Here is an 8,354-nt window from a genome sequence, read left to right as displayed (position 1 = left end):
TGGGATAAACTCTGTAACCCACAGTATCTCAAATATTCGTCACCATAACTGAAGAAAAGCACACCAAATGAAAATACACAATGAAATCCCCAGTGTTAGTAAGTACTGACTAGAAAATACTTCTCTGCAGTAATAGGTAAAGAGTTTCTTCTCCGTTTACTATGACCAAAAACAGCCGACTGTTAGATAAATATTTATTCTAACTTTACTGTACATCTCCATACTCCGGTATTTTAAACTACCCCCTCTGGAAAATATTTAAAAAAATAAAGTTGAGTGGAAGGAAATTTAAAGAATATGTAAATGACAGCAGGGGCGTCATGTCCGAGCTGAATTATCAGCAGAAAAGGTTAGGGTCAAAGCGCCCTGACGTTAAATTCATACCTGCTGTCTTGATCCAGACTGGCTGTTATGTTACCTCAGTGTCACCTCACCCCTGCTGCTGGAGCCGGAAGTGACCTTCAGCAGGAGCTCCATCACCCTGCTCCAATGGCTTCTGGAGATAGACGCCTCTCTCTATTTTGCTGCCTAATTGCTCTGCCCACTAACCAGGGCAAGCTTTTTTGGATCGCATTACAGGTCCCGTTGCTCACACTGTTGATGCTGACTTGCGAATACCTACATGAGGAGGTGAGGAACGTCTGCACTCACCTGCTAGTCATGAGGCAGATAGCAACCACAGCCCAATTGTGCTATAAAAGGCTTACCATTTCTGCTGCAAGTGGGGCAGCAGTCATGAAGGACCACTGGCACATGCGGGTTTGCAAGCATGCCCCTCTGGCCTTAGTAATAACACACACAAAATGCATGGCAAGGGGCTGGCGGTAAAAAGGATTACTGTAAATATTGTGTTATTTTGCATAAAGTATGTAATTACATAAGAACATTGCACCAACAAACTGAAAACTACAAGAACGGAAAAGACAAAAAAAGGACAAAGGCGAGCCAACGAGCCAAAAATATCTGTTAGTGGTTGCTTTTAAAACACAAAGTAGTCCAAAGTTTCGCACTGTTTCTGTGACTGGTATGTATGTTATGTCTCTGGGTAGTGTGCACTAATGTTTTAAAGTGCACACAACTGATTCCTTGCAGTGCTTTCCTGTGTTTGTTGAGTCTAAAGAAGGTAAAATCAAAATCTTCCAAAAGCCGTATGGAAAAAGAAATCAGCTGCAGCAGAAGAATAAAAAAAATGAAATGAGAGTGACGAGGAAGCCAACTCATGGTAAGTAATGTATGGGCTCTAAGCCCTTTTTACATTTTTAAAAAACACAATAGATCTCACAAGCGACAGCGCACGAGCTTAGTCGAGATATAAACAATGACATGGTATACAACAGGGGAGAGATCTATGGCAGAAGACCACATAAATCTAAACATAAAATGTAAACCTCTGATGAAACAACTGATAGTTCTACTTAAAGTAGTATGAATGAGGATAGGAATATTCCGAATATTCTTCAACAGAGTCCTCATGAAGAAACAATTACGACTTGTGGGAGAGATTCTTTCTTAGAGCTAGTCAGAAATGAAGACAAATTAAGGGGAACGACAAAAGAACAAGATATGGGATGGAAACTGAAAGACCAACAAGACAGACAAGAACATTAGTTATTAACCTGTCTAAATTAGCAAGCATTGGCAAAGCCAGTAGGCCTCACCTTTGTAACATAATGGCGTTCCCAAGTCTTTTTGGCGATGCTGTGTAAAGGCTAAAAGAAGATAAAAAAAAAAGTCAATGGTAAAAGCTACAATGATGCTTCCATAGTGGCTGTGTCCTTTTGTATGTGTGCGCTTGGTGATGATGGGTGTGCTTCATGCCTGCAAAATGATGCGGGTGCTATTTTTTAAATTTATCGAACTGACATACATCAGCCCTTTTAAAAAAATTCAAAAGAAGTAATGCATTTTTTTTAAAGGAGAGAGGCTAGCAGCAAGGTGCTGCTTGGTCCTCTCACTGCCCTCCAAAAATAAAATTTGAATATTTTAAAAAAGATGGTGGGTGTGGGGGGGCAATAGAACAGAAGGGAGGGGAAGCAATGGGCTGTGATTGGGACTGGGAAACAGCACACGAGGGAGAACAGCATGGACTAGGGCAGAAACTTGCACATAAGCGAGAAAGCAACATGGAGTTCAGGGGAGAAGCACATGAAACGCGGAATGAACACTGAGGGCATTATGGTCGGACTGCCGCCAAAGCGCCCCCTGACCGTGACATTACAACAGTGGCAAAAGCACCACAGTTGGACCGCAAGCACCATTACTTTTCGGCTGCCAGATGGCCTGGCGGTGCCGCTGCCCTGGGGATTACGACCCCTCTCTCACTGGAATTTACATGGCAGTTTCACCACCATGTCAATGCTGGTGGAGACAGGGTGCCAGGGGCCCCTGAACTGCCCATGCACTTGGCCCCCTTGGCCAGCCCTCTCGCGCAAATATGATTTGTGCGACGGATGCTGGTGCTCCCACGCACAACAGCATTTCCACCGGCCTTATTATGAGCCGGCGTCAATGTTGTTGGGCGCTTCTCACTGGCCCAGTGGGAAACTAATAATAGGGCCAGAGGGAAGAAGACCGCACTGGCAGTCTCCTGACCTGCGGGAGTTCCTGCTAAACTCCCAATGAGGGCCTGAGACTGGGGACGATAATTGGTGGGGGAATGGAAGGGCGTACACAAGTGATAAAGCTGTAAAACACATGCACTCTTGTGAAGTGATAAAGAAAAAAGAAAAAAGTAGTTCCCTAAAAGCGAGCAGTGGAAAGATTTAAGCCAGCCAATCAGAGAGATGGTAAAGAGACTATTCTCAATGGGAGGGACAAACATAAGATGGACAAGCTTGGACAAGGAATGTCATTGAATAAAAAGTAATCAAATGAGAGTGACAATAAAGCCAATCAAAGGTAAGCAATATGCGGACTGTAAACCCCTGTTAATTTTTATCAAGCCCACAATAGTTCTTTTGCAGCCAAGCAGTTTGTGCTCTCTTATAGGCTCGAAATAAAAATGACTAAGCCTCAAGAAAATGTACTGTAGAAAAGATTATTGTTTGTTCCTAAGCAAAATACTAATCTGTGTGAAACTAAAATACAGCTATACAAATTGGTCCATGATGTACGGTGGAAAGCATTTTTATGCAACAACCTAACAAGATCAGACAAAGACGTGAAGTTTCATCCAAAGAGTAGACAAGAAGCTCCTATAATAAATTAATCTATTGTGATTTATCTGGAAAAAGTCATGCAAGATTTGCAAAAGATTTGGTATATTCCAAAAAAGCACTCCACAAGACAAAGATTTGAGATACTGTGGGGTAGAGAGTTTATTCCCCTGTCTCACTGCACAACTTATGTACCAGACATGCTGCCTGAGGGTAGGGGAACAGGTCCAGGACCCCCTTCCTGTTAGGTGGCTGTCCATGTTCACCTTCCAATAGTTAGCATACATGTGAGTGTAAAAGTATAGAATAGAAAGCCATTTTAAATCTCACTAAGAACGCGGTGTCAGATTTGGTTCTTAGCATCCCAAACCCTCCACCAATCAAGGTGGATGGAGAAGACCTAACCATAACCGGAGTTCACCTAACTAGGCTCTACTATCAGATTTGATGGAGGAGCAGGCAGTGACATCAGGAGCAGAGTGAACAAGTCCAGGAATGTCTGCAGGATGCTGAACAATATGCGGAGGTTATCTCAGTACAGCACCAACACCTGGTGTAGGTTTTACTAGAGCTACACTCTATCCACACCCTTGTATACATCAGAATCGTGATAGATTATGAAAAGCATCATCACCAAACTGCCAGCTTCCCATACCAATAACCTGAGAAGAATCTTGCACATTTTATGAATTTGAATGATCACCAACTGGAACTGCTCACCAGATGCAAGCAAGTGAGCATGGACAACATCATTATGAAAGAAAGATGGATAGGACACACCATCAGAAGAGAACAAGACAGCATCAAATGAACAGCTTTCCACTGGACCCCAGACACAAATGAAAGAGAGGCAGGCCAAAGAACAACTGGAATACCCTAAACCACAGCTGGGACACTGTAGAGAAACTTGCCAAAGACAGCTGGCGTCGAAGTCTTTCGTTTCTGCCCTACATCCCAGTTGGCATAACTGTCAGTAAGTAAGTAAGAAGAAAAATGAGATTGTGGTAGAGAAAGCAGACAAAAGGGTGCAATAGTACTTAGTCTGAGTGGTATGTGACATCCAAATGCGTCATCACCGTATGTATTGGTGCAACCTGAACAATACAAGCTGCTCAACAGACTACTGCCCAGACAGAAAAGATCAGCAACATCAATCAAGAAACGCTTAATTAAAAAAGTCCAGCTTGTATTAAATCCATTATGACCAGTATATGAAAGGAGAATCATCTTGATATGGAACGAAAAGCTTCTTTATTAAGTTCCAATCCTAAAAAACAATACAGCCAACATGTTTCATTCAAATGAACTTCTTCACGGCTGTAACAACTTATATATAAATACATACTTACAAACACATTTTAAGAACACTATATTACAATTTTCAAAAACAAAAATTAATGACAATGTTCAATTCATCATACAACGTTCCAACAAATACATTTACATCATAATGTTGTGTGATTATAAAAGACAGAAATCGTAAATATGACAATCTGATAAATCCCTTCATGTAAAAACATCCTGAAATTAATCAATGCCAATTCGAATAAAGAAAAAGAATAAACAGGGAAGAACAAAGAAAAAACACAACATCCAGTATGTGCATTAAAGTCCCCAATTCAAACAAAAAATAATGCATCAAATGTACTTGATGAACATTTGCACTTAAAGTCACTGTGAATAAAAAATAATAATGGCACATACCATAAATCTTGTAGCTTCGTTTTGGTGAATTGGTTTCATTCAAGCACTCGTTTATTAAGAATTCACAATACGCCAATATCATCCTCAATACTCTAATCACAGCAGTATTATTAGATGTCAATACCTAAACAGGGATCAAGGACCACAATGGTTAAGCTGTCAATAGGGATCAAGGACCACAATGGTTAAACTGTCAATAACCTAATTCCATCTCATCAAAATTGATAACTTATTCAAAAGCAATACAACCGAATTGTTACATACATGCTATGCATAATACAGACCTAAATAGAAAAAGTTGTATGAGGCATAATGAAAAATGAAATATGACTGTTCCAGTGCAAAGTATATCAGAAATCCACCTATTGTTAAGATATAATCTCAGTGTCATATTGGTGACAATTCCCCATCTAAATACAGTAGGAATTCAAATGGTAGTCTTTAGCCACACATTGGCTGTTTATAATTTCCAAAGACATTATACTCAGACGCAGGTATAAACTACATCAAATTTCCACAGATCAGCTACAGCTAGGGTTGCCACCTGACCGGTTTTCTACCAGCACCATCAGTATTTTAATGTCTCGGATGGTGCAAAAATAAGCAATATCACCAAAAGCTGGTATTTTTAGCCATTATCGGTACATAGTTCAAACAGCAATTATAAATGGACTTCACTTTTAAATGTGTTGCATTAATGATCAAAGATTAGTAATTACAGTAAACAAATACAAGAAGGTCAATACAAATGCATACAGTTTTGTTCAAAGCCGTATTTATATCACATCCTGGCCTTTGCAAACTCTTAAAACAACAAGAAATTACCAGTGTTTTAATCTTGGAAAAGTGGCAAACCTGGCTTCAGCTGATACCGTCTAGTGTGAATTCTAGGCTTTCACACAGACACCACTTGTGTCAGGTACCTGTGATGAAAATAATGTTTATTGGTATCACTTCTTGTTTGAGAGGGAGCATGCCAATAATTGTTTCACAACCATTCCATCAATAGTCTATCAACTTGCAGTGCATCTTTCTAAATCCAGTATCTGTGCAATACTCCTACATATCCACCAATTATTTGCTAGTGCTCCAGCAGATGACAGAATTATATGACCTGGGAAAGATTAAGAAGGTATATATAAAGGGTCTTCAGAAGCACAGGCGCCACTCCACAGGATCCCTCATTCGCACATGGACCTCATTGAAGTAGGCTTCCACTGATGTTGTGTTCCTCAGAGGTGTTAAAAGTCAAGTATGACCTACATACTTAACTCCCCTGAAATACATCTTCACAAAAGCAAACTTAAATTAACATTATATTTGTATGGGCACATAATAAAATTATAAATTGCATAAATACAGTGATTGAAACCTACGAACTGGCTCTTTTTGGTGCAAGGCCTGACATCTGTTTTGGTATGCAGCTGTTGCATAGTACCAATGAGTCATGGATGGCACCAGGAAATCTTGCACAGACCCTGGTGATATAAAGATCTGAAATGCAAACAACCTGCACATTGATGAAGTGGAAATGCTTCCATTTGCGGCACACTGGCCCGCGGTTATGAGGTGGCACCAATGCAGCAATGGCACGTACCATATTTGTTAAGCATCCCAATTCATACGTTTTGGCCTTGACATTGTTTGGTGTAGCATTTTTCAATGGACATTGGATGTAGTCATTCATGTGTTTGGAACTTGGATGTAGCCCTTCATGTGTCTAAGCATAATATCCAGGACCTTATTGAGGACAGCAGAAAACGTTGGCAGACACATGACATTTCAGTCACTAGCTGTAGAATAGAACTAGCTAGTAGCACAGAAATGTAACACTGACGTAATCTCAACAATAGGTAGGATGGCATTCTGAATTCTGATATACAGCAAATGTTCTGATTGGAATTGTTGTGCCAAAGCCTCTATGGTCTTTCCTTCATGGTCACTAGACCTGGACGTGGTTAGTACACATGTTCATTACGTTGATATATCTTTCTCCTTCATGCCTGGGGTGAATGATGGACATGTCTGCAAAATATGTTTACAATGTATCAATGATATAGGTTCACACACATTTGAAGGACACATTAAAATAAAATAATTTTGTCACATGTGTAAATGCTGACACATTTAACATGAAAATAATGTGAATAATTTTGAAGATGTTAGTTACATAGCCTTTAATAAAATATGCAACCTACATAAATATATTTAAATCCTTTTTTGATAAATATTTTTTATTGTATAAAGATTAACATTTGAAGAATACAATACATATTTTTTTAAAGAAAAATGAATATAGTGACACGTTCCATTTCACCTTTTGTTTTTATTTTTTGAGAAATCCATCAAAACTGACAGAAATTTCATGGCTGATGGTGTAAATCTATTGAGTGTAATGGGGACAGAAGCAGCATCACGGATGATGAATGCTTCCATCAACAACGTACTACCAGTCTATCATATTGTCAGGGATACCCTGTGCTGACAATGATGGTTTTTGGTAATATACCAAACATGCTTGACATGCATGACTGACATAGCCATCATGGATCATGCAGTAGTAATTCAAGGCACACCTATCCATTCTAGGAGCTGCAGTCCTGAATTATTTAAAATTGTTCATGATTGACAAAATCGGTCATCCACAGTGTAAGCATACTTTGATGGAAAATCTGTGACACTGTCATACACGTTTAAGCCCAAACAGTCACTTGCCTCTTAACCCTTGTGTAGCACACCTCATCCACTGTTGTTGCTCACTGAATTCTGCAGGGGCTCCACCATGGCTGAAGGAGCAGGTGACTAGGCCCCTAACTTAATTCCAGAGGACATGGACATCCTTGAGTAAAATGCCTTGACCGACTACAGCCAGCTATATGGTCCAGAAAAGAGCCAGGTGAGCTGCATATATATTTTGATTAAATATAAATGTAAACTGTAATAAATAATACTGTGAGTGATAGGACACTCTGACCATAAGTTATGTAAATGGCACATACACTTTATAATGTAATGTCCTTCTTAAAATTAAAATAAAGTTTTGTCAACAATATTTAATCATAATAATGTCTGTTAGGTCAAATTCAGATAATATCGGCATCATTTATTATATAAAATTTGTGATGTTTACCATTACATTTTTATTAATAGCATTTTTCGTATCTCCCTTCGTGTAGTTCAGCCCCTATGAAAATAAGATGATCTGGTGTGTCATTGCAAGAAGAGAGCCCCAATTGGGGGATCTTCAGGCACTGCAGTATCCACTGCTGCAAACATTGGAAGGACCTTCCAAGGTAGACCTGCGTCATCATGTTAAATTAACTGGGAATGATCTTCCAGTAGTAAAAGCAGATTGGCAGTCGCTGAACCTAATGATGCGACTCATTCTGGCAGTGGCCTCCCCCAACTTGGATGGGGGAAGAAGCAGCAGCTACAAGGGGATACATTTCATCACCTGAACAAATATTTTATGCGACTTTAACCCTTCTTTACAGT

This window comes from Pleurodeles waltl, chromosome 1_1 (assembly GCF_031143425.1).
Source record: "Pleurodeles waltl isolate 20211129_DDA chromosome 1_1, aPleWal1.hap1.20221129, whole genome shotgun sequence".
Classification (NCBI taxonomy): Eukaryota; Metazoa; Chordata; class Amphibia; order Caudata; family Salamandridae; genus Pleurodeles; species Pleurodeles waltl.
Note: the sequence above shows the minus strand (reverse complement) of the source record.